This window comes from Bombina bombina, chromosome 2, assembly GCF_027579735.1.
Source record: "Bombina bombina isolate aBomBom1 chromosome 2, aBomBom1.pri, whole genome shotgun sequence".
Taxonomy (NCBI): domain Eukaryota; kingdom Metazoa; phylum Chordata; class Amphibia; order Anura; family Bombinatoridae; genus Bombina; species Bombina bombina.
Window position 1 is genome coordinate 902,283,356 of NC_069500.1, and position 27,058 is coordinate 902,310,413.

Sequence of the window (27,058 nt, forward strand, 5' to 3'; positions counted from 1 at the left end):
TTAGAGGGAAGAACTTCAGACGGGGCCCGGACATGTACTGGCTTAAGCAGGGGGACACGCCTGGCACTGCGGGATCTGAGTTCTTGGCGGCGTAGTGTGTTACTGATGGTAGCCTTTGTTACGTTGGTCCCAGCTCTCTGCAGGTCATTCACTAGGTTCCCTCGTGTGGTTCTGGGATGTTTGCTCACCTACGGGGGTGAGATCTTGCGTGGAGCCCCAGATCGAGGGAGATTATCAGTGGTCTTGTATCTCTTCCATTTTCTAATTATTGCTCCCACAGTTGATTTCTTCACACCAAGCTGCTTGCCTATTGCAGATTCAGTCTTCCCAGCCTGGTGCAGGTCTACAATTTTGTTTCTGGTGTCCTTCGACAGCTCTTTGGTCTTCACCATAGTGGAGTTTGGAGTGTGACAGTTTGAGGTTGTGGACAGGTGTCTTTTATACTGATAACAAGTTCAAACAGGTGCCATTAATACAGGTAATTAGTGGAGGACAGAGGAGCCTCTTAAAGAAGAAGATACAGGTCTGTGAGAGCCAGAAATCTTGCTTGTTTGTAGGTGACCAAATACTTATTTTCCACCATAATATGCAAATAAATTCTTTCCAAATCAGACAATGTGATTGTCTGGATTTGTTTCCACGTTTTGTTTCTCATATTTGAGGTATACCTATGATGAAAATTGCAGGCCTCTCTCATCTTCTTAAGTTGGAGAACTTGCACAACTGGTGGCTGACTAAATACTTTTTTGCCCCACTGTATATGTGTGTGTGTCATGTCAGAAATCTTTTGCAAACATATTTACGTGTCCCTAAATTCCTTTTTTTTTTGTTTTAAACAATGTTGTCTGTCATATCTATGTGTTTATTTATACCACTATATGTACTGTATATAGTGTAAATTTATTATTATTCTGAGCAGAAATAATTGTGAATATAGCATGTAATCAGGGTGTCATATGTATTTATTTGCAATAATTGGATATTTTAAGAGCTTGGACAGTTTTCTCTCTGTACCTGTGTAACCCTTCCCTGATTGCAATCTAGTTTTAAAAACCACCCCCTACACAGGTGTTATAAAATGGACTGGCATATAAGATGACATTTCTTACTGAAAAATAAATTCAAGAGAAGGAAGAAATACACTGAAAATAGCATGACAGTAAAGAGGTGATTTTTATTTCTGCTGTATCTGAATCATGACAGTTTAATGTTAGGTGGGCTATCCCTTTGAGCTATAATTTTAAGATTATATTGAATCAAACATCAATTCAAATTTTAAAATCATTGTCTAAAATATTACACTGTGTGTCCTAATGTCATCATCAATGTTTATCTTAAATCCTAATTTCCCATATACATACTTTCAAAGTATAATACACAATGTAACAATACATAATGTAACAAATGGCACTTACAAGTTCTGATGAGTGATCAATGACACAAGTATAAAGCAATTTGATTTGTTAGTGATAGTTTAAAATGTATATTTGAATCAGATTGGCTGATGTAATAAATAATGTGATTATGCATATTCCAATCAAAAGTGGTTGAAAAATTTACTAGTGTGTGGGTTGTTTAGTAGTTTGCGTCATAATCGGTGCAAAAAGTGTTCCGTCAAATTTGGTGCGAAGTGGAGAGTGGGACTTGTATTACATGGCTTAAACATGGTGCACATAGATTTTTCACAAAAAAATAAAAAGGAAGTTAGCTATATTATGTTGTGTATTTATTTCATTTTTATCTCTATATCTATTAGTGCAACAGGTTTGGGACAAAACTTTTCAACAAATTTAGAGAAATAATATTGTCCCCTTGCTTTGTAACGAGAGACAAATTTGTAACATAATCCATAAGTAATTCATAAGTAGTAATGCATTTTTCATTTTTATCCTTATATCTACTAGTGCACCAAACGTGGAGCAATAATATTGTTTGATTTAGAAAGGGTATACAATTTTAATAATTCTCTTGCAGCATTGAACATAAGCTTTCTGTGTTTTCAGACTCCCTTTGATTTCTATGGCATCCGCGGCCTCAAAGGTGGCGGATTGAAAACTAGGTACGCTTCATCGGAATAGATGCGAGCGTACCTGTTAAATGTTTGATAAATAGAGTCAAATCTAAATTGGAAACATCTGTAATGATGCAAGCATCGATCTGCATCGGATTGAGATCGTGGAAGCGTATATTAAGTCATTTCAACGTTTGCGATGTTGATGCTTTGATAACTACAGCGGATCAATCTTGCGACAAATACGACACGGGATTCAATCCTATTTTCAGTTGACGCTTTGATAAATATGGCCCCTAATATTAAGGTCCTCTGTGACGGCTTCCTTGTGGTCTTCCACTATTTCTATTCTGCCTCCTAAGTCAGCTATATCTGTTTTAATATTGGAGAGACTTTTTGTTACTGCCATATGCATTGAATCTATTTTCTCCTAGACTAGGGTGCGTAAGTCAGCTTTGGTGGCTGGTATTTGATTAATTCTTCCAAATTATAGGTATCAATGTCAGATTCTGGGTCTGCTTCTCCTTCCACATCTGTTTTTTCTTTTTTTTTTTTTTTTTTTTTTTTTTTCAAAAGAGCTTTACTCAAGTATAATGAGCATACAAAATAAAAAGTGATCTTACAAGATATAAAACTGTAAAAATACAAGGCAAAATAACCTAAACAACGTGTCTCAGACAATAAAGTTACGACTTGAATCAGTGCGTCAAAGGTATGTTTACATATAACCAATGATGTCCAGCTGAATCCCTGGCGGTGTCAACAAGTCTACAGCCATATTTGTTATTATTATATACCCCGTCAGGTTACACAGATTATCACTCATGAAAATGGCGTAGAATATAAGTCCAATAAGTTTCTGTCCAATCCAGGGTTCAGTGATCTTAGATTTCTATTACATTATACCTTGAGAGATTTAGAAGAACTGCGTAACAACAAAAGAATTTACAAATCTTAACACGGTTTCTACCGTGAGGGCCACTATACTCTACTAGTCCGGGCGATATCGGTTTTCCTTCTAATACATATATATCACTTATTATATACAATCTGTCACACCTTCAATAAAGATCAACTGCCAACCACCTCTAAGCCATAAATATACTGCTCCCATAGAAATAACATATCATGGTACAAAGTCAAATTTCCTATTTTAAGATAATGTAGCCTCTCTAATATTAAGGTGTGTTTCACTAGGTCATACCAATTACTAAGTGTAGGTGCATGTGCCTTCTTCCAGGATCTTGCTATGAGCCTTTTTGCTGCGTTTATTAGTATTTGATAAAGGTTTCTCCTAATCCTTCATGAGATCTCAGTGTTAGCATTAAACAAGATGCCTTCAGGCGACAGTGTCCAATCAATTCCAATAATTTTGCAAATCTGGTTATGTATTTGTGCCCAAAATGTGTGTATTACTCTACATTCCCACCATATATGGTACATGGTACCTTCCTGCTCGCAACCCCTCCAGCATCTGCCACTGGCATTTTTAAACATGTGTTTTAGTTTGCCGGGCGTTAGGTACCACCTAGTGAGGATTTTGGTATTTGTTTCAAGTGCTGTTGCTGAGTGTGCTGATTTGGCTGTTGCCTGAAACCATGTATCCCACTGTTTACAAGAAAACCTTCTGCCCATTTCAGCCTCCCATTTAGATGTATAATTCGGTTTGGCCGGAAGGCTTGACTTAAGGACAGCCCTATACATTGTGGAGATCACCCCCTTAGGGTGTTGGGACGATATGCATACGTTTTCAAATGTCGTGAGTGGCCTGAGCAAATCTTGCTTGCTTTTGTGCATAGTTAGGAAATGACGTACCTGATGATATCTCAACCAGGATTGGAAAAAAGTATAACCTTGTGTCAGTAGGGTGTCTCTCTGCGCTAATCTTCCCTTTTCCAATAGCAAATATATAGGGATATGATCTAACAGTTTAGGTGCTTGATCTACCTTTAATTTCTTCCCTGACCAACCATGTAGGAGTTCCTCATTTGGATCAAGTATTGTTAGAGGGGAGTAAATGGATGTTATGTGTTTGTGTTTGTTACGTAATTTTAACCAGTCAGACCAGGTTTCCTTGATAATTGGGTAGGCCTCAATTTTTTCTATAGGTGGTTTTTGAGGTGCCCAACAGATCCCACCTATGTGAGGGACCCCCAGCAGTTGAGATTCTAGATGGACACTTCTCTTATAAGAGTTGCCACCCTGTTTGCACCATTCTACTACCTTATTCGCGGCAATCGCCCAATTTATAAAAGTGCAAATTAGGGACCCCCAATCCCCCTTCTTCCCTGTGCCTGTAAAGCATGTTCTTAGCTAGGCGCGGGGGTTTCCTATCCCAAATATAAGTGTCTATAATCACTTGCAATTTGCTGATGTCTGCTGTCACTCCCGATATGGGCAATGCTTGCATGACATACAGTGCTTTCGGTAATAACGTCATTTTGGCAGCAGCAATTCTACCCAGCCAGGAAATATGTTTTTTCGGTAGCCAAGAAGATGCCAAATGTTCGAATTCCCCTAACAATCGGCCATAATTTAATTTCCGTAGGGAAATAGGGTCCTGTGTCAAGAATATCCCCAAGTATTTTAATGCTTGACTCTGAATTTTATAGGGGAACATATGTTTAATTTCTAATACTTCTGAGTCTGCGAGGTTTATCGGATATAATTCCGATTTGTTAATATTTATCAAGAAATTTGACACTGCTCCATATGTCTCCAGTTCATTTTGGATGTGTGGAATAGAAAGTAATGGTTCAGCTATTGTCAGGAGAATATCGTCAGCGAACATTGCCAACTTATAAGTCTTGTATAGTAAAACCCTTTATTCCCGATTGTTCACGTAATTTTGTGGCCAATGGTTCTAATTATAGTATAAAAAGGATGGGGGAGAGCGGGCAACCCTGCCTCGTCCCATTCCTAATTTCGAGGTGATCAGACAGAGCCCCTTTAACCCGTATCTGGGCCGATGGAGTAGAATATAGGGCAAAAATTTTTGAAATAATTTTTTTGGGGAAGCCAAATTTTTGAAGGGTTGTTAATAAAAAGGTCCAATCTAATCTATCAAATGCTTTTTCAGCATCAGTTGATAGGTAAATTGCAGGAATTTTTAATTTTTTAATGTAGTCCATTAAGTTTAATACTTTACCAATATTATCTTTGACCTCTCTCTCTGGGACAAAGCCAACTTGGTCGTGATGTATTAGTTTTGGGAGAACTTTATTTATCCTATTTGCTATGATTTTGGAATATAGTTTGATATCTACATTTAACAAGGAGATTGGCCTGAAATTAGCTGGGGTCTCTGGCTTTTTGCCGGGTTTAGGGAGTACCGAGATATGAGCCTGTAGCATTGTATCAGGGAAAACTACAGTTTCAGATATTTGATTAAAAAGGGTAAGTAAATGTGGGGTGAGTTGGGTCTTGAAAACTTTGCAATACCTATTACTGAGACCGTCCGGTCCTGGGGCCTTGTCCGGTTTCAGTTCTTTAATAGCTTCCAATATCTCCTTACTGGAAATCTGTGCTTCCAATACCCTGCTTTCATCTTCTGTGAGTTTAGGGAGATTTATACCCTCTAAATATCTTTCGCATTCTGACTGATGGCTATTTGGCGCTCTGTTGGGAAACAAATTATATAATCTGTGATAGAACTTCCTGAAGGAGTCCCCAATGGATTTTGTGTCCTCAATGTTAGTGTTATGTGGGGATTTGAGTGAGTGTATGCAGGAGTTTGTGCGTTGTTGCTTTAATGCTCTAGGTAATAGCTTCCCGGATCTATTTCCCTCACCATAGTATTTTTGTTGTATGTGCAATTGACTTCTCTGTGACTCAAGTTGCAAGTGCTTGTTTAGATTTTCCCTTTTATTTTGTAGAATCCCAGCCAGTTCCTGGTCCCTAGGGTGTAGTTTCAATGACATATCAGCCTCAGATACCTCTTGTGCTAATTTAACATATTCTGCAAGGGCTTGTTTGCGTTTATAAGCTTGTAATTGAATAAATTTGTCTCTGATATAAGCTTTATGTGCTTCCCACACTATCGCAGAGCTAATGTCTGGTGTGCTATTAATAGTAAAATAGCTATCTAGATACTCCGCGAATGATTCTACCACTTTTGAGTCAGCTAACAGTACATTGTCAAGACGCCATGTAAAAGGCTTGATGGGGGCAGAAGGCCATGCCATCTCACATTCCACCAAGGAGTGATCTGACCATACTGTATGTTTGATATTTACATATTTAACTAATGAAAGCGCAAGATGATCTACTAGAATGTAGTCTAATCTTGAGTAACTTTTTTGTGGGTTTGAAAAGAAGGTGTAATCTCTAGTTTGTGGATGGGTGTAGCGCCATGTATCATGTAGTGTCAAAGCTCTAATGTCTTTCCATATAGAATGAAGCATTTTTTGGTTCTGTCGAACAGTGGGGTTAGAGCTGTCTAGGTCAGGATCGAGAGGGGTATTAAGATCTCCAGCGACAATTAAGGGGCCTTTAGCTAGGTCTGTAATTCTATCCGAGATTTGTGAAACAAAACGGTCCTGCCTCACGTTGGGTGCGTATAAATTGACAATAGTCACAGGCCTACCAAACATCAGGCCCATAATTCCCAAGAATCTCCCCTCCTTATCTTTATCTATTTTTTGGAGTTTGAATGGAATTGATTTGTGCACCAAAATGCTAACCCCGTTAATTTTTTTGGTGGGGTTCGTACTGTGGAAATGTTGCGGGTATTGAGTTGAAAGAAACCTAGGTATCTTACCCGTCTTAAAATGTGTTTCCTGCAGTAAGAGGATTTTCCCTCCTCTCCTATATAGGTCTCTGATGGCCATACTCCGCTTATTAGGGCAATTGAAACCTTTTACATTTTGAGTGATTATATGTATAGTAGGTGTGTTAATTTCTGTCATCCTGAGTGTTGAAGCTATGTTTAGCTAGTCCTAAGCTATATGGCAGTGTTATAAATGATTTACAGTGATATTTAGCCCAGAATACATGTCTGAAATTGAAGTGGCCCTCTCGGCAGTAGCTAAAAAAATAAACAAAATAATATTCAAACAGGATAAGTAGTGCACAACTGGTGCAAATGGAAAGAGCTATAACTAGCATTCTTTTAAGGGGAGAATACAAAACCCCTATTGGGCATGAAATAGATATTACCTCAAGCTTGCACAGTGGTGCACCCTGAGTGTTGCTTAGTGTGTGCCTGGAAACATTTAGACATAAGATATGTTACATCTCGATTTGCAGACTAAACAATTTGGACTTCCATACATTACATTCAAAGAAACATGTGGGCCCTACCCTTACAGTACTCAAATATTTACATTACAATGTAGGTTCCACTCAGTTCAGAGGCAGTAATCATACCTTATTTACACGCATATCTCACCTCTCTTTGTCTACAAGGACTCTTGTCCGTCAATCCGTGTGGCTGTATCCCACCAAAATTCTTTCTGTGAGATCATCTTGCCCCGGCCCACTCCTCCTTTAATTCACAGAGTGGGCCAGTACAGACAACCCCCAGAACACAAATACTGCTGCATCAGCTGCAACCCTCACCCCATAGATTTAATTAAATTCAGTCCCACAACAGAAAGAGAGAAAGTTCACTTTCCTGAAGTCGTTGCAGAGTCCACTTTTTGAATGTCTTTATTGACCAACTTTTCTGGGACTCTCTTCCACTCCGTGCAATGTGGTAGAGGTGGGGCAGTATAGAGTCTCTCCCCTCTTCCTTCACGGATCTCATCTTGCTGGGGCATGGTGGTGATTTCCAGGTCCTTACAGACCTTCTGAATATCCTCTGTTGTATTGCATATTAATCTTCTTCCCTTCCATGGGATTTGCAGATTGAAAGGGTGGCCCCATCTGTATGGGATATTACGTTGTCTCAGTGTGGTGGTAAAGAATCTAAATTCACGTCTCTTCTGCAATGTTCTTGGAGTCAAATCTTCAAATAATTGAATCGATTCAGCCCTATACTTAAGAGGGAATTTCTGTCGTGCTTTTTTCATTATCTCCTCTTTGATTTGGTAACTAGTAATCTTGACAATAATATCTCTTGGGGGCTGGTCACCCAGAGGTTTTGCTCGCAAGGCCCGGTGGAACCTATCCAGCGCTATAGTGGCTTCTGGGTCTACTCCCAAGATAAGAGTAAACAAACCTTGTAGATAGTCTTCCAGATCTGGTGGTAGGATGGTTTCTGGGATTGCTCTGATTCGAATGTTGCTGCGACGACTGCGATTTTCCAGGTCATCTAGCTTGTTCTCCATTTGTAAAAGTTGCTCATCTTGAGAGGCTACCTTAGACCTGAGAAATAGTATGTTGGAATCGGTGAGGACATTGTTGTCTTCTAATTTTTCTACTCTCTGGCCCATATCTGAAAGCTCCTTTTTAATCTCAGAGATTTCCTCCCTGATGCATTGTTTAACTTGGCCAATTAGGTTGGAAAAGTCCTTTTTTGAGGGTAAGGAATCCAGCAGGGCTCTAGGAACGGAAATGGCATGTTCTGAACTCTCTCCCTCAGATTCAGATGAGGCAGAGGAAGCATCCCCTCTAGCATCGCTTGTAGCTATTAGCACCTTCCCAGGTGTATCTATGTGCTTGAAAAAATTATTTACTGAAGAATTTGTTGTTGTCTGTTTTTTAGCGCCTTTGTCCGGCTTGCCTCCTTTTTTGGGAGACATTTTAACTCCTGTGTGAAGGAGAGATTGGTACTTGATATCTTGATGTAAAGGATAAAATACAGTATCAATTAACTGCTAGCAGTTTGATTAAGCTAGGTCTGCCACTCTTATCGCTGATGTCAGTGTCTTTTGTCCTCTGCAAAACATGCATACATCACCCGCTATGAGTCTGGGGCCAGAGTTTATTCTTTGTTACCCTTCCTTCCTTCTTAGGCTAACCGCATGTGCCCAGGAATGCGCAACATGCGTCAGTGGGATGTATTTTTTATTAAATGGTCGGCATAATTCACACTAACCAATGCCAAGCATATCTCTTGCGTTGTTGTTATATTTACTGCTGTCCCCTTATAGCAGGCTCAGTGTTCATTATTGTATGTGGCCATATGCTTCTGTTCACTGTGGCTAATGGCGGCCATCTATTAAATTTAGTGCTTCCTGACCCGGGGCCTCGCACGAGTACAGCATGTCCACATACAGGTACCCACCTCAGATGACAGATACCCGCTTGCCGCTGTGATCACTTTCCCAAGTTTTTTACGCAGCCTGTCTAGCAGCTTTCTCCTCTGTCCGCGATCAGCGGCAAGTAGTGTCTCCTTCATACGACACTTGGATGCGTTACAGGCCGTAGGCCGCAGTGTAATAAAATGCCGTCTCCTTGCTGTTGTGTTGTATGTCCGGGCAGGCGCCAATCCGGGTTGATAAATAGGGCTTGTTAAGACTTCTTAGCAGTTCAGTTTAGCCAGGCACACTCACATTAAAATTGATTTAGCCCTTAAAGGGACAGTTTACTCAAAAATTTTCTCCCCTTTAATTTGTTCCCAATGATCCACTTTACCTGCTGGAGTGTATTAAATTGTTTACAAGTAGCTCCTTTACCCTTATATTGGCATTTGAAATTGTTGATTTAGCATGTGGTATCCCCACCTATTCTGAAAGTTTGTGGCCGCGCGTACCAGCTATAGATAAGCTTTGTAAACACATCCAGCAGAAGAAATTACACTCCCAGTGCGATATAGCAGAGATAAGGTAATAAAATGTTGATTTTCCATTGTTCTCTCAAAGTACTGGTGATTGTTTTAAAGGACAGATATAAGATAAAGAAGCAGGTATATTTGCACAATGTGATACAGTAATGAGATCGGATTATACCTACAAGCTCAACCCATTTTATTAGGTTCTGGCTTCAAAACACAAAATCAGAGCTTTAAAATACACAAATAAGCCTTAAAAAGCTAATTGTCATACATTTTTTACTCTGCAGTTGGTAAAAAAAGCAATTGTAAACACATTAAGGGAAAAACTATTTTACAGTATACTGTCCCTTTAAGGGAGACTAGAGCTCACAAACGTGCAGCCATCTCCTGTGAGTGCTGGCTCTGCCCCCCATGTTCAGTGTTTTTTATTGGTTTTAGGGGTTCTGAAGAAGTTAGGCATGGTGGAGGCTTTGGTGGTTTTATCCCCTTTCAGAGGCTTTCGTAAAGACATGTCTCCTATCTCTAGATGATTGTTGAAATGCTAACCAGGTCGGATCTGTGTAGCGCCAGAGGGCCCCCTAAATTGTATTAGGTTGTCAGTGTGCTCTATTTAAAAACCTTAGGATAGTTGATATGCTTTCACCAGGGTTGATATATAGTTATCTGGTAAGACTTGTTAGGCAAATCAGGTTTCCATGAGGCGAGTTTTGTAGCTATCAAGGATTTCTTTTCTGTGGCATCATATTGGTTGCGGCCTAGTAAGAATGAGATCTCATCTGGATTTCATGTTAGCTGAATGGGCTTCTTGTAAGGAATTGTATGGTGGTGTAATCCCTGTTCGTTGGCTTTAATTAGTGTGTCTTGTGGGAGAGCATGTTTCTCACCTGAGGGTGTTATGCCTAAACTCCGTGAGTCGGCTTGATGATCACTGTGGCGTGATCCGGATCGGAGTGGCGTCTCACTGTAATCTGCGAGGAAGCAGGATCAAATGTCTCCGGATCAGGTCCTCGCCTAACGTAATCTGCTCTGTTGTAGGAGCTAGAGGTGCAACCGTATGTTCCAACATGAGTCCGGACTTAGTATAGATGCTGCTGAAGGGTGCTGGCTGGGCCTTGTGCTTAGGCCTCATGTGGCGCAGTTTACTCTTCGTGGGTTGCCTGTGTTTCCTAGAGCCGCGATCAGCTCAGTATCAGCCTCAGCAGAGGTATTGAGTTCTCACATAAGGTAGGGAGTAGGTTGTTAGCCCGTTTTACAAGCTGGTTGCTGTTTTAGCTGGATGTTGCATGGAGCTCTAGAGCTAAGTGTCCATGTCTGACCTTGGCGTAACTCCGCCCCATATTATCATACTTTTAAAGGAATTCACAAAACAATTATTGTTGGAACTTATCTATTTTGGAATTTGGGGCATTTGTATGTCTGGAGTTATTTATTACAGCACTGATAGGCTAAACTGCATGTCTGTCAAAAGAACTTAAATAAGGGGGCAGTCCGCAGAGGATTAGATACAAGGTAATTACAGAGGTAAAAAGTGTGTTAATATGACCGTGTTGGTTATGCAAAACTGGGGACTAGATAATAAAAGGATTATCTATCTTTTTAAGCAATACACATTTTGTAGTAGACTATCCTTTTAATAAATTATTTAATTGACATACCTTTGATTTTATTAAATATGTGCAAGTTGTACATGTTATAAAAGTATTTCACCTTTGATAATAATTGTTATAAAGGGCATTACTATGTTTAAAGGTCGATTTTCTAGTGTTGCCATCTGTCCTCCACAAAAATACTGTAAAATCTGTTGTTGACAGGGTAAGATGCTAGGTAGGGTCACACAGTGCCCCCCCTAAAGTTCTACCCCCACTCTTGATCCCACCATGTATATTTTTCACAACTGAGCAGTCATTTTACCCCTTGGCTGCTAGTAACACATGTAAATAAAAGTGATCTAACCCTCTTTGACTGTCCCTTGCTTCCTTCTGCTCAAAATTTGTAATGAATTAAAGTGAATGTAAATTTTGATGCTAAAGTGCCCGTTTTTTAAATTTTTTATTAAAAATAGGGGCACTTTAATTCATCAAAATCTTCATTTCAGTCCTGTTGTGAAAAAAAAACTTACCTTTTAAACTTAACAGCAGCTCCAGCTTCCACTGGTCGTCGCAAGCCATTTCTGATGTCAGAAATGATGGATCGGTTATTCTCCAATCACGCCCCCCCCCCCAGGAATTGATTGGACGAAGCCGGACTCCTCATTTTAGACCCAGGAAGAGGCTTTGCAATGGGTGGAGGAAGCTGGAGCGGCTGTCAAAATTTAAAGGTAAGTTTTTTTTCCCACAACAGGAGTGAAATGGAAATTTTGATGAATTAAAGTGCCCCTGTTTTTAATCAAATTATTAGAAACCTGGCACTTTAGCATCAAAATCTACAGGCACAGGAAGCCTTTTACATTTAGCTAAGACTCTGGAAGTAGTGTTTTGCAACATTGTATTACAAAAGCTACAAATAATGTTGCAAACCACTGCTGCCATAGAGTACGTGCACACTCCTGAACTCTTATGAGCCAACCTAGTTTTACTCTTCAGTAAAAGATACCAAGAGAACAATTGGCCCGCGGGCCGGACTTTGGACATGCCTGCTCTATCTGAATCATGAAAGTTTAATTTTAATCACCTGTAATTCTGGCTCAGGAGCTGTAATATGTATGACTTAAGCTATGTGTTTTATCCTTTTGCAAGAGTTAAACAAATAGCTAAGGGACATCACAATTTAGTATAACCATTTACATATCTCACTTTTGCATAAATAATTGAAAGAAACTGTAATATGACATTAAAACATGAAGTCATTTACGCTGGATACATAGTTGGATGTTTCATTTTATGTAACAAGCATTAATGCAAGACATATTTTCACATTTTTCCATTGTACCAAGTCATTACACAAGGATTTTCAAATGTAGGCTTGTAAGTGGTAACCTCAAACAGAACAACACTGCCATATGCACAACATATGCAGCTCATATTTAAATGCAGAGATAATGACATACTGACTCAGAGGTTTAATTAATTAATTACTACATTTATCCAAAAAGAAAAACAAAAGAATGAAATATGGAACTGGGGAAATAGTAGGGATGTTTGTGTATGGATTTTGTAATCCTACTCATGTATTGTTAGATTGCAAAACATATCTTAAAGGGACAGTAAGCATACAGATATCTCTACTGCATTGGTTGTCAAACCTATCCTCAGGCCTCCCTAACAGGCCATATTTTGAGGATATCTGAACTGGAGCACAGGTGAAATAATCAGCTGATTAGTAAACATAGCTATTTCACCTGCTCTCCCCCAAGGTAATCCTGAAATTCTGGCCTGTTAGGGAGGCTTGAGGATAATAATTGCATTGCAGTGCAGTGAGGCTAATAATTGCAGTGTGCAAAGCATAGAAAGGCTGTTAGTAATGTGTTTGTAACATTTTCCTGCTTTGTGCGTCTCTATAATGAATCTACTAAGGTCCTATGAAAGTTGTTAGGAACGAGGCATGGTTCAAATTAATCTTTCTTGAAGAGACCAGACTTTGTGTGCCTTTAATTAAAGAAATAGAAAGTTCAAAATAAAATGTGCATAAATGCATTTCAATTTGAAAAAGAGTCATTTTTACAATATACTTCCATTAGCAAAAATGCTTCTAGTAAACGTTATTACTGTTTTTCAGGCAGCATATGCAGATATCCTGTGAAGGCCTGTGCACTACTATTTAAGCTCAGAGAGCTGAATATGGTGAGTACTGTGCCTGTGAAGACAATGGAGCCTATTTATGAAATGTCTGTCCGACATGATCAGATCAGTGGATCATGTCCGACAGATATCGCTGAATGTGGAGAGCAATACACTCTCCGCATTCAGCATTGCACCAGCAGCTCTTGTGAACTGCTGGTGCAACGCCACCCCCTGCAGATGGCCGCCAGCAGGGAGGTGTCAATCAACCCGATCGTATTCGATCGGGTTGATTTCACACGATCTCTGTCCACCTCATCAGAGCAGGCGGACAGGTTATGGAGCAGTGGTCTTTAGATCGCTACTTCATAACTGGTGTTCCTGGCGAGTCTGAAGGCTCGCCAGGAACACGGCCCTTTAAGCTCCATACAGAGCTTGATAAATGGGCCCCATAGTTTGTGCTATTCAAGCCACTGGTGACTTTCTGAGAAAGTGTGGTGCTTGAATACTGGTGCGTGGGGCCCTCACAGCATACGTGCGTATGCTTCAGAAAAACAGTAATACATTTTACTAGAAGCATTTCTGCTTATGGAATTATATTTAAAAAATGCTTTTATTTCATATTGAAAAGCACCCATGCATATTTTATATTTGGCCTTTTTATCCCTTTAAAGCGCATGGCAACCCACAATTTTAATCTCATCTCCTTAACTGAAACACCTGACTCCAAATAGCTTTACATATTATGCACCATTTTTTACAGACAACCAGGGCTTTCTTGTGATACCCTAGTAGGGTAATACAATCACAATTAATAAGAATTTTATACTGAAAAATGGGGAGAAATGAAGGGTCACTATGGTCAAAATTAAACTTTCATGATTCAGTTAAAAAAAACAATTACTTCCATTATCTAAATGTGCAAATTTTTTATTATATGAATGCTTTCAATGGAACCATTTCCTTCTGAGCATGTGCAAGAATTCACTGAATATACATATATGCATTTTGCGATTGGCTGATGGCTGTCACATGATGTAGGGGAAAAGCAAATGGAACTAACTTTGAAATTTGTCAGAATAAAATCCACTACTAATTTGAAATTTAATGTTATTTTGCATGTGTTGATTATTCTATTCTACTGTGTTAAATGGTCCTGTAACACAAAGGTTCACTTACTTTTTTCCATCCTGCGCTGTAAATGATTATTCAATGTCTTCAATAAAAATCTGAAAAGTACAACTGGTTGTGTGTTATTAGTTTAGTCAGATTGTGTTTGTCAATAATTAGGACTTAGATGAAAGTCAGACCACATTTTATGAGAAATCAATGCAGAAATCCAGGTAATTCCAAAGGGTTCACCAAGGGTAAACAAAGCGAACACTATTTAGACAATAATAATATTGTTTTTAGCTGCATATATTGTACTATTTATTTAGGATAAGATATTTGAGTTAGTATAGCTTATGGGCATAATAAAGTCTGTACTTGCCAGTGATAATATGGTAAGCTATAATAAAGTATACCCTTTTTGAATATTTAAAGGGACACTCTATTCAAAATTAAACTTTCATGATTAAGATAAGGCATGCAAATTTAAATCTTTAATGACCACAATGTACTATTTACGTCGCTGGTCGTTGAGGGTTTTTCAGGCCATAATAGTGCGGGTCTTGCCATGAGTGTCAGGACTGCGCAATTATGACCTCCCGGGCCTCCCTCCTGCAGGCATTCTGGAAAAGCGGTCATTAAGGGGTTAAACGACTTTCCAGTTTACTTTTATCATCAAATTTTCTTTGTTCTCTTGGTATTCTTTGTTAAAAGCTAAACATAGGTAGGCTCAAATGCTAATTTTTAAGTTATTGAAGCCCGCCTTATCTCCATGCATTTTGACAGTTTTTCAAAGCTAGACACTGCTAGTTCACGTGTGCCATATAGATAACATTGTGCTCACTCACATGGAGGTATTTGTGAGTCAGCACTGATTGGCTAAAATGCAAGTCTGTCCAAAGAACTGAGATACAGTGGCAGTTTGCAGAGACTTAGATACAAGGTAATCACAGAGGTAAAAAGTATATTAATATAACAGTTTGGTTATGCACAACTGGAGAATTGATATAATGGGATTATCTATCTTTTTATACAAAATTCTGGAGTAGACTGTCCCTTTAAATAACACCAGCTGGATTCATCAGATGTCTAAAGCTTCACACTTTCCATTTCCTTCCAAGATTGTATTATTCTTGCACATTAGGTCATCGACTAACCCACTGTCTGTAGGTCTATAACCTGGAAATTATTCAGCCTAAGGGACTTGTGAGAATTTTTCCTTCTACTTATGTTATGAAACTTATCTTATATATGCTTTATCTGTTCATATTTCTCTACATAAGGAATAACACTAATTATGAAAATATAAGATCTTAAAGGGACACTGAACCAAATTTTTTTCTTTTGTGATTCAGATAGAGCATGCAATTTTAAACAACTTTCTAATTTATTCCTATTATCAATTGTTCTTCATTCTTTTGCTTTCTTTATTTGAAAAATAAGGCATCTAAGCTATTTTTTGGTTCTGAAAAATGGAAAGCACTTGTTTATTGGTAGGTGAATTTACCCACCAATCAGCAAGAACAACACAGTGTGTTCACCAAAAATGGGCCGGCATCTAAACTTACATTCTTGCATTTCAAATAAAGATGCCAAGAGAATGAAAAAAAATTGATAATAGGAGTAAATCAGAAAGTTGCTTAAAATTGCATGCTCTATCTGAATCACGATAGAAAAGAATTGGGCTCAGTGTCCCTTAGGAGGACAAGTATTATACAAAGATTAAGTACTCATGGTATTTTATGCTTAAACACTTACGGCTAGATTACGAGTTGTGCGTTAGGCTGAAAAAGCAGCGTTAAGAGGTCCTAACACTGCTTTTTTACGCCCACTGGTATTACGAGTCTTGAAAGTTTAGGGTCACTGCACACTTCTTTGGCCTTACCGCAAACGACTTACGTAAACTTCGTAAAGTCTTTTTTCTATGGGACTTCCATAGCGCCGGTATTACGAGTCTGTCCTGGGAGGCCAAAAAGTGAGCGGTACACCCTACCCTGTCAAGAGTCCTAACGCATTTAAAAGTCAGTAGTTATGAGTTTTATGGTACAACGCCGTAACATAAAACTCATAACTAAATTGCTAAAAAGTACACTTACACCCATAAACTACCTATTAACCCCTAAACCGAGGCCCTCCCGCATCACAAACACTATAATAAAATTATTAACCCCTAATCTGCCGCTCCGGACACTGCCGCCATCTACATTATATTTATGAACCCCTAATCTGCTGCCCCCAACATCGTCAACACCTACATTATATTTATTAACCCCTAATCTGCCACCCCCGACATTGTCGACACCTACATTATAATTATTAACCCCTAATCTGCAGCTTTGGACACCGCCGCAACCTACATTATATGTATTAACCCCTAATCTGCTGCCCCCAACATCACCGACACCTACATACTATTTATTAACCCCTAATCTGCCGCCCCCAACGTCGCCACCACTATATTAAAGTTATTAACCCCTAAACCTAACACCGCCTAACTTAAATATAATTACAATAAATCTAAATAAATATTACTATCATTAACTAAATTATTCCTATTTAAAACTAAATACTTACCTGTAAAATAAACCCTAAGATAGCTACAATATAACTAATAGTTACATTGCATCTAGCTTAGGGTTTATTTTTATTTTACAGGCAAGTTTGTATTTATATTAACTAGGTAGAATAGTTATTAAATAGTTATTAACTATTTAATAACTACCTAGCTAAAATAAATATAAAAGCACCTGTAAAATAAAACCTAGCCTAAGTTACACGAACACCTAACACTACACTATAATTAAAAAAAGTAACTAAATTAAATTAAATTAGCTAAAGTACAAAAACAAACAAACACTAAAGAAAATAATACAGAAAATAATAAACAAATTACAGATATTTAAACTAATTACACCTAATCTAATAGCCCTATTAAAATAAAAAAGCCCCCCCAAAATAAAACAAAAACCCTAGCCTAAACTACCAATAGCCCTTAAAAGGGCCTTTTGCAGGGCATTTCCCCAAAGTAATCAGCTATTTTACCTGTAAAAAAAAAAATACAAACAACCCCTCCAACAGTAAAACCCACCACCCACACAACCAACCCCCCAAATAAAATACTATCTAAAAATACCTAAGCTCCCCATTGCCCTGAAAAGGGCATTTGGATGCCCAAAGTCCCTAAACTAAAAATAAAACCCACCCAATACACCCTTAAAAAAAACCTAACACTAACCCCCTGAAGATCGACTTACCGGGAGAAGTCTTCATCCAAGCTGGGCGAAGTGGTCCTCCAGACGGGCAGAAGTCTTCATCCAGACGGCATCTTCTATCTTCATTCATCCGGCTGTCAGGTTCTGTGCTATCCCTTTAAGGATTACCTCCTCCTATTCCTGTTCGGGGCTAAGTATTTTGTAATTTTTAGGTTAACAGCCGGTAGAGAATGTACTCTACTTAGCCCCCTTACAAGGATAACCAAAGACTGCAAATCACACTCTTCCTATCCTAACCAGAGGAACCTATATTCAACTACCTTAGCTTGTCAGTTGCTACAAAGATACGTCTGCAACTCTGATTGCTACTTTGTTTCTGATACACGTCATTCCCTTGTATCTGGCTACACGCAGCTTACGCTACTCCGGATCACTCGCTGACATAGTCAGCTCAGTCGCAGCACAGCCTGCTCGCTCCTCCACACGCCGACACGCCCACAGGTCACAGAGAATTTCCGCCTCACAGAAAATAGGCAAGTGATTGTGTACAGGCTCTCAGCTCACGCCACAGCACCGCAACCAGGGAGACATTGTTTCTGGCTAGCAAGGATCACAGCCGATACCAGGAGGATATTACCTTATTCCAAAACACTATACAGGTACTCTTTGAACTTGTGAACTCATTTTGGCTAGATAGCTGCAGCGTAACTCAGCTGGACATTTAACAGATCACACTGAACATTCATTCCAATACAAAGGCAACCCTGTAAATTCCAGACACGCAGCAACTTCTGTATCCGTGATACTATTACTAACACATATTAGATATCTGATTACACACATTCTGAGTTCTGTGATTTACTCGCTACACATACTCTGCTGCTCTTTCTACCCTATATATCAACCTTCACTTTGTTTTCTGACTGCTCTCTGTCCCCTCAGATCTATGAGCCAGAACTAGACTCTATAAATATCAAGAGTCACAGGTTTGGTGTGAGACTGAGTGGGACACATAGGCTGCATGCTTACACTACCTAGACACAAACTTCTGTCATACCTTACATAATACTTAGCCAAAAAAAGATTGCATACCAGCCTATTTGAATGTATTTAACGGAGCTGTCATCTAGGGTGGGGGCCCTCTCCCAGAATATGGATCTCATGCTGCAGGGCTTAAGAGAAATTAAGTCAGAAAATGAACAGTTGCGTAAGTTCATAAACAAACAGATGGTATCAAAAACAGCAACAAGCGAATTCCCCGAGCCACAGATATGCCCCCCTAAAAAATTCTCAGGGGATAGATCACGCTTTCGAGACTTCCAAAATTTGTGTACTCTGTACTTCCATCTCAAACCTAAAACGTTCCCCGATGACCGTTTACGAGTACTGACTGTCATATCATACATCTCAGGTGAGGCCAGAACATTCTATGAATCAAACGACCCTATTCTCAACTCACTGGATTCCTTCTTCTCTGCGATGTCACTTCTATACCAGGATCATGACAAACAATCCACAGCAGAAACTGCTATACGTGGCCTCAGACAAGGAAGGCGTCCGGTCGAGGACTACATAGCTGAGTATAAAAGATGGGCTCCTGACACCCTCTGGAACGAGCACGCCCTAAAAAATCAGTTGCCCCGGGCTACTGAAGAACCAATGGATATTGCATTTGTGAAGGGACCACTAAAGCCTGAAGAAAAAGCATGACGCAAACTACACAATCTCTGTATGTACTGCGCTAGTACAGACCACACAGTTAAGGACTGCCCCACTCTCCTAAGACAAAGGAAGGGTAAGTCTTATACCGACTCAGTTTGTCATGTTAATAACTATAAAGCATCATCTCATCTATGCTTCTCTATTTCCCTGCAGTGGGATCATCATCAAGCACTTTCGGAGGTCGTGATTGACTCCGGAGCAACAGGAGATTTCATAGATTATGACTACGTTTGTTCACTTAAAATTCCACTAATAAAAAAGATTAACTCACTACCTATCAGACTGGTTGACGGTTCTTCTATGAAGTCAGGGCCAATTGCACACCAAACAATACCCATAAAGCTCACATTCACATCAGGGCACACAAGTATAAAGTCTTTGAAGTCATACTCACACCTTTATTCCCCATAATACTAGGGTTTAACTGGTTGAAACTCCATGAACCCACCATTCATTGGGGTACAGGCAAATTACATTTCCAATCTGAGTACTGCAAAAGAAATTGCAAGGTCAAAGTTCCTCACATGCTTATGCACATCTCAGAATACAATGTTCCCCACTGCTATAAAGAATTTGCTGATGTTTTCGACAAGAAGGAGGCTCAGGCCTTGCCACCTCACAGGCCCCATAGAGTTGCTCCCCAACTCTTCAGTTCCATACGGCCGAGTTTTCCCACTATCCGAACCAGAGCTCAAACACCTAAAGGACTACTTAGACGAAAACCTACAGAAGGGTTTCATTAGACCCTCCACCTCACCAGCAGGAGCAGGAATTTTCTTTGTTAGAAATAAGGACAACAGCCTCAGACCGATTATAGATTATAGAGAACTGAATGCACGTAGCAAGAAGAACAGGTACCCCCTGCTGCTCATACCCAAATTAATCGAACGGTTACAGGGGGCTAAGATGTTTACCAAACTGGATCTGAGGGGTGCCTATAACCTTGTCAGGATCAGGAGGGGCGACGAATGGCTGACCGCATTTCGGACAAGGTATGGCTTGTTCGAGTATAGGTCATGCCATTCGGACTATGTAATGCCCCCGCTATGTTCCAACATTTCATGAATGACCTCTTCCGTGACATGTTGGATGTAGTAATGGTCATCTACCTTGATGATATACTGATTTACTCTGTCAAGGCCGTTCTGACACGCCTCAGAGCTAACTCACTCTACGTAAAGGTTGAAAAATGCATTTTTAATTCAACTTCCATATTCTTCCTTGGCTACCAAATCTCCCCCTCAGGGAATAAAATGGAAAACAACAAGGTTGAGGCGATCACCAACTGGCCTATTCCCTCATCCAAGAAAGACATACAGAAATTCCTCGGCTTCTCGAATTTTTATAGGAAGTTTATTCAAGGATTCTCCGACATAATTAAGCCCTTGACAACTCTGACAAAGAAAGATCAAAGATTCAAATGGAACACCCAAGCTGATACCGCTTTTCAATTACTCAAACATAAGTTCGTCACAGTGCCCATACTCCAATTCCCTGACCCATTGCTTCCTTACATCCTAGAAGTCGATGCTTCAGATCATGCAATTGGAGCTGTCTTATCACAGAGAATTTCTCCTACTCAACCATTGCATCCAGTATCCTACTACTCTATGCTTATGAACAACGCAGAACTCAATTATGCTATAGGAGAGAAGGAACTGCTAGCTATCAAGGCCTCCTTGGAGTTCTGGAGGCATCTCCTAGAAGGCACTTCCTCTCCAATTGTCATCTATACAGATCACAGGAATCTGCAGTTCCTCAAGGCCAATAAAACCCTGAGCTCTCGTCAGGTACGATGGAGCATTTTCTTTAGCAGATTCAACTTCGTAATAACCTATAGACCTGGTAACAAGAATGCCAAGGCCGATGAGCTATCCAGAAGAGATCCAAGACCTGACTCCTATAGTGGATCAGACAGCAACATACCCCACGATAGACTCATAGGTCTCGCCACCACTGACTTCACACAACTCATTACACATCAGTCTGCGGATCCCACCACCAGCCATCTCCTTCTCCATAAAGCTGCCAGTGGACTCTTGTATCATGGGAAACAGTTGTATTTCCCCGTCTCCCTGAGACAAAAGATTCTACAGTCAGCCCACGACTCCTTACTCGCTGGCCATCCAGGTATTCACAAGATGCTGCACCTGATCCGTAGAGAATATTGGTGGCCACAGATGTTTGACAATATCACGGACTACATCAAAACCTGTAGGATCTGTTCACAGAATAAACACTTAAGACAACATCCCTATGGTTGTATCCTTTCCTTGCCCATACCAGATAGACCTTGGAGGTCGATTGCGATGGACTTCATCGTAGACCTTCCCTCTTCTGGTAACCACAACACTATTTTGGTGGTAGTCGACCACTTTTTGAAGATGGTACATTTCCTACCAGCTATCAGGTTACCCACCGCTAGAGAAACTGCACAACTCTTCCTTAACCATGTCGTCCGTTTACATGGACTTCTTGACATGATAACAACGGATAGGGGGACCCAGTTCACCTCCCGTTTCTGGACGCATCTCTGCAATACGCTGAAAATTGAAAGAAGAATGTCCACTGCATTCCACCCACAGACCAACAGTCTATGCGAAAGAACGAATCAAACACTTGAGCAGTTTCTACGATGTTACTGCTCCTCTCAACAGGATAATTGGCTGAACCTTCTACCTTCTGCTGAATTCTCCTTCAACAATACCATCAATACCTCGACTAAAAAGACTCCCTTCTTTGTCAACTATGGATTCCATCTCTCCTACCACCTTAACAACAGATCAGATACCGAGTCTCCGGTAGTCAACGACCTGTTCAACACTATTGCTCAAGGATTTACATCCCTAAAACATATATTAGAGGATGCACAGAATACTCAAAAATGCTACTATGACTCAAGAAGATCTACTGCCCCTCTTTACAAGCCTGGTGACAAAGTCTGGCTTTCCACCAAACATCTGAGATTAGCAGTCCCCTCCAAAAAATTAGCTCCTCTGTTCATCGGTCCATTCCCCATAGAGAAGGTGTTAAACCGAAATGCTGTCAGACTGACCTTGCCGTCCACGTACAGAATCCACCCAACCTTTCATGTTGCTCTGATCAAACCCTATCACCCGGTGAGATTTGATTCTACTCCTCAATCTCCCCTTCCCCCAATATCTACAGGAGATGAATACGAGGTCCAGACCATCCTGGATTCTCTGTACCACCACAGGAATCTGCAATATCTTGTGAGGTGGAAGGGCTTTGGCACCGAGGAAGATTCCTGGGAGCCCTCGACTAATCTTTCTGTTCCCCGTCTGGTGTCAGACTTTCATCGCAATCAACCGGACCGTCCCAAACCGTGATCTGCTGTGCAGCTCCTTGGAGGGGGTGTTCTGTCAGGTTCTGTGCTATACCTTTAAGGATTTCCTCCTCAAGTCTATTTAAGGCTCCTCCTATTCCTGTTCGGGGCTAAGTATTTTGTCATTTTTAGGTTAACAGCCTAAAAATGCAAATCACACTCTTCCTATCCTAACCAGAGGAACCTATATTCAACTACCTTAGCTTATCAGCTGCTACAAAGATACGTCTGCAACTCGGATTGCTACTTTGTTTCTGATACACGTCATTCCCTTGTATCTGGCTACACACAGCTTACGCTACTCCGGATCACTCGCTGACACAGTCAGCTCAGCCTCAGCACAGAGCCTACTCGCTCCTCCAAACGCAGACATGCCCACAGGTCACAGAGAAATTCCGCCTCACAGAAAACAGGCAAGTGATTGCGTACAGGCTCTCAGCTCACGCCACAGCACCGCAAACAGGGAGACATTGTTTCTGGCTAGCAAGCATCACAGCCAATACCAGGAGGATATTACCTGATTCCAAAACACTATACAGGTACTCTTTGAACTTGTGAGCTCATTTTGGCTAGATAGCTGCAGTGTAACTCAGCTGGACATTCATTCCAATACAAAGGCAACCCTGTAAATTCCAGACACACAGCAACTTCTGTATCCGTGATACTATTACTAACACATATTAGATATCTGATTACACACATTCTGAGTTCTGTGATTTACTCGCTACACATACTCTGCTGCTCTTTCTACTCTATATCAACCTTCACTTTGTTTTCTGACTGCTCTCAGTCCCCTCAGATCTATGAGCAAGAACTAGACTCTATAAATATCAAGAGTCACAGGTTTGGTGTGAGACTGAGTGGGACACATAGGCTGCATGCTTACACTACCTAGACACAAACTTACCTAGGCGCGGAGCGGGTCCATCTTCAAGACATTCGACGCGGAGCATCCTCTTCATCCGACGACTAAAGCTGAATGAAGGTAGCTTTAAGTGATGTCATCCAAGATGGCGTCCCTTAGATTCTGATTGGCTGATAGAATTATATCAGTCAATCGGAATTAAGATAGAAAAAATCCTATTGGCTGATGCAATCAACCAATAGGATTAAAGTTCAATCCTATTGGCTGATCCAATCAGCCAATAGGATTGAGCTCACATTCTATTGGCTGATTGGATCAGCCAATAGGATTGAACTTCAATCCTATTGGCTGATTGCATCAGCCAATAGGATTTTTTCTACTATAATTCCGATTGGCTGATAGAAAGGTGGGTTTTATTTTTAGGTTAGGGACTTTGGGCTGCAAAAGAGCTAACTGCCATTTAAGGGCAATGCCCATCCAAATTCCCTTTTCAGGGCAATGGGGAGCTTAGGTTTTTTTAGATAGTATTTTATTTGGGGGGTTGGTTGTGTGGGTGGTAGGTTTTACTGTTGGGGGGTTGTTTAAAAATTTTTTTACAGGTAAAAGAGCTGATTACTTTGGGCAATGCCCAGCAAAAGGCCCTTTTAAGGGTTATTGGTAGTTTAGTTTAGAGTTTAGGCTAGGGTTTTTTTTTATTTTGTGGGGCTTTTTTATTTTAATAGGGCTATTAGATTAGGTGTAATTAGTTTAAATATCTGTAATTTGTTTATTATTTTCTGTAATTTAGTGTTTGGTTTTTTTTGTACTTTAGCTAATTTAATTTAATTTAATTTAGGTAATTGTATTTAATTTAGTTAATTTATTTAATTATAGTGTAATGTTAGGTGTTATTGTAACTTAGGTTAGGTTTTATTTTACAAGTACTTTTGTATTTATTTTAGCTAGGTAGTTATTAAATAGTTAATGACTATTTAATAACTATTCTACCTAGTTAAATAAATACAAACTTGTCTGTAGAATAAAAATAAATCCTAAGCTAGCTACAATGTAACTATTAGTTATATTGTAGCTAACTTAGGGTTTATTTTATAGGTAAGTATTTAGTTTTAAAAAGGAATAATTTAGTTAATTATAGTAATTTTATTTAGATTTATTGTAATTATATTTAAGTTAGGGGTGTTAGGGTTAGGGTTAGACTTAGGTTTAGGGGTTAATAACTTTAATATAGTGGCAGTGACAGTGGGGGCGGCAGATTAGGGGTTAATAAATAGTAGGTAGGTTGCGGCGACATTGGGGGTGGCAGATTAGGGGTTAATAAATAGTATGTACAGTAGGTGTCGGCGATGTTGGGGGCAGCAGATTAGGGGTTAATACATGTAATGTAGGTGTCGGCGATGTCAGGGGCAGCAGATTAGGGGATAATAAGTGTAATATTAGGGGTGTTAGGTGTAAACATAACTTTTATTTCCCCATAAGAATCAATGGGGCTGCGTTACTGAGTTTTACTCTGCTTTTTTGCAGGTGTTAGACTTTTTCTCAGCCGGCTCTCCCCGTTGATTCCTATGTGGAAATCGTGCACGAGCACATACGACCAGCTCACCGCTGACTTAAGCAGCGCTGGTATTGGAGTGTGGTAATGACCAAAATTTTGCTCAACGCTCACTTCTTGCCTTTTAATGACGGGTTTCTGAAAACTCGTAATACCAGCTCTGTAGGTAAGTGAGCGGTGAGGGAAAACTGCTTGTTAGCATCGCATAGCCTCTAACGCAAAACTCGTAATCTGGGCTTTACACTTTAGCTCTCATTTATATTCCACATTTTTTGTTATGTGCCTCAGCTTTGATCTGCAGTATAAGGATGATAACAGCTCTGAGCTCATTCATCTATAAGTCACTTTATCCTTGCTGGTCCTATTGGTTTTACTGAGGGGTAGTCTGAGAAACTGCTCAATTACTGTGCCCATAGTTTATACTACTACTTTTTAGCTTAAAAAGGCCTGTTAGGGTATAGTTATTTAAAGGGGCATGAAACCCATCATTGCATAATTCAGAGTATGTGATTTTATACAACTTTTCAATTTTAATTGTATTATCTCATTTGCTTCACTAGGTATCCTTAGATGAAAAGTATATCTAAGGTGGCTCGGGAGCAGAAATGCATTACTTGGAAGCTAGCTGCTGATTAGTGGCTGCACATACATGCCTCAAATTATTCGTTAACCAGATGTGTTCAGCTAGCTCCTAGTAGTGCATTGCTGCTCCTTCAGCAAAGGATACCAAGAGAATGAAGGAAAATTGATAATAGAAGCAGACTGGAAAGTTGGTCAATATCAGGCCTGGACTGAGCATAGGGCATACAGGGCATTTGCCTGCTGGGCGAGGCCAGTTATGGGCCAGGCCTGTTGCCTTAGCCCCTCCCAGTCATCAGCATTATTATTTTGGCATTATCTAGGGCCTGTCCTGCCTCCCACTGCCTTAATGTGTCTGTGAGCCAGGTAAGGGCTGGCCCTGCCCAGCTCAAGTGCCTGTTATTTTGAGTAACTGTGAATACACAGTCTAATGTGCAATAAACAGTTATTCTTCACTTAAATGTGAACTTCAATAACTTTCATTTTTTTTATTTAATTTCTCTTTTTTACTATTTAATTAAAACCAATTCAGAAACTACAGTGAAAGAAGGATTTATTATGCTACCACTTCTAAAACAGCATTAAATTGCCCAAGGTATGATTATATATAAATGTGAAAAATAATAAAAATATATAATAAATAAGTAGGACTTATATGTGAATACAAAATCAAAACTCATACAAGCATAAAAGTAATATTCTTATTTATTTAAAAATGTCCCACAATAGTTCTTAAAATCTTGCTTGATTGTATCTGAAAACCACCAAAAAAGTATTAAAAATCAAATGTCTCTTTGAGATACATTATCCAAGCTAAGGATACAAAACTTTTCTTTGTGTCAATCACTCCAGTGCAGGGATAGGCAAGGTGTCCATACACGGACACTGGTGTCCATGACTAGCCCTTAACGTGTCCGCCACAACCTTAGTATATCTTTTCTTTCTGATTAAATAATAGGAATAAAAAAATATGTAGTGTGAATAAAGTTTGTGGCTTTTCAAGAGACTGCCAGAGATATTGGGTGATAAGTTATGGAATAAATAAAGCCTGAGTGAAATACTGAATGTGTATCGGCATCTGTATAATAACACCCAGCTCTATACAAAGACACGGTAGTGACACTGGCACATGGTTATAGCGAGACAAGGGCTGGTTATAGGGTTAGTGGTATCTGCATCAGCATAATAACACCCAGCGCTATATAATGACACAGTAGTGACACTGGCACATGCGTATAGCCAGACAAGCGATGGTTATAGGGTTAGTGGTATCTGCATCAGCATGATAACA